This window comes from Microtus ochrogaster, linkage group LG1, assembly GCF_000317375.1.
Source record: "Microtus ochrogaster isolate Prairie Vole_2 linkage group LG1, MicOch1.0, whole genome shotgun sequence".
In the NCBI taxonomy this organism is placed as follows: Eukaryota; Metazoa; Chordata; class Mammalia; order Rodentia; family Cricetidae; genus Microtus; species Microtus ochrogaster.
Window position 1 is genome coordinate 53,267,748 of NC_022027.1, and position 1,376 is coordinate 53,269,123.

At 47.8% G+C, this 1,376-nt stretch overlaps 1 protein-coding gene across 5 annotated transcripts in view; it reads right to left on the reverse strand.

Moving 5' to 3' along the window:
* The window catches only part of Mapk10 (mitogen-activated protein kinase 10), a 297,033-nt gene extending 296,117 nt beyond the window's left edge, over positions 1–916 (reverse strand). The window contains exons 1-2 of one of the 5 annotated variants that reach the window (XM_013350889.2): positions 851–916; positions 302–488 (exon numbers count right to left, since the gene is read on the reverse strand). The gene's annotated coding sequence lies outside the window, so the exon portion shown is untranslated. The other 4 variants (XM_013350890.2, XM_026785125.1, XM_005359576.3 and 1 more) reach the window with 4 other exon arrangements.
* Positions 917–1,376: the final 460 nt, after the last annotated feature.

Below are 1,376 nucleotides of genomic sequence, written 5' to 3' on the forward strand. Positions count from 1 at the left end.
TCTAGCTAGCTTTCTATCCCCCCCCCCAAGTGTGCATTTCCCTTACTCTGCTTTGCGGGTCACAGTCGTCATGGTCTGTCCCACCTTCTAGCTCTCTTCACTCCTCAGTCTGAGGAGAGGCTGCCCAGAGTAAAATGCCAGGGTCCTCTTAGCTCACAGACAGTCTATTTTGTTAAACTGGCTCTCCAACCGCATTGCTTCCTACTTTCTCATCCTCTCTCCCATCCCACAAGAGCGATGACAGATATCACTCACCCTCCCAAAACAGGATAGAACCCAAAATGAGCAAGAAGTCACCTACCATTCCGTGCCTGGGAACCAGGATCCTAGTCGGGATGCGTGCCCCAAAAATCCTCCCTACTGGGTTTTCAGTAGCCACATTCCAAGCTGGAATGAAGAGGAGGGTCTTTGGAGGTGTGGAGATTGTTTAAAAATAATAATAGCCAGGTGATTTCCAAGAAGAACCAATCTTTAGCTCACACTAACCCCTAGGAATTGAAGAGTGAGGAAGAGAAAGAAAATTTGTAAAAATGAAAATAGAAAAACAAAAAGGTAAGGATTTAATATATGAAGCACCACCCACCCCCATAAAAATAAAAAAAGAGACGGAAGGATTAAAGAGAAGAGTGGCTTGCTGAATCACCCTCTCTCACTGCCTGGAAACCATTGTGCAGCGGGAGGCTGCCTGTACCATTGTGGAACCTACCAGAGGAGACGGACAGAGGGCTTGGGGAATGGGGTTGCTATGGCAACTGAAAGGAGCACACATGACGTCAAAGCCCAGAGAGGTCTAGGGAGGGGTAGGAGGAGGGAAGAGAAAAGGAAAAAGTCTATCTGTGGCTACAGCTACCTCGTTTTCTGGCGAAATGAGAAGAAGAAACAGGACCGTGGCAACTGAGATCTGCGAATTCAGCGCTGGGGCGGGGAGGGCGGGGAGGAGAGCGGCGGGGGGGGGGGTGGCCGAAGGGGAGGGCTCGTCACAAATCCAAGGAGCCCCTCCTCTATGTGACTCGAGCTTGGCACAGCACCGAGGACAGATCGAAAAGCCATTGGGAAGGTAGTCACCCTCGCTTTTCAACTACCTCAGCTGTTTGCGAACAGCAAAGAAAGAGAGAGACGTGCCATCTCGCTGAATGTCAAAACAAACAAGAGATGCTCATAACCTCAGAAGAGAAGCAAGGAGCGGAGCTGCGCCCGGATCACAGAGGTCATTTGTCCAACACCATTTCTTCTCTGTCTCCCTATTTCATAAAAATCCTGCATAAATATCCACTAAAGCAAACTCACTAAACTGACGTTTATATCACAATTTAAAGTAGAAAAGAAAATACTGGTAATTTGTGTTAACAAATTAGGGTATGAAGTACATTTCTTCT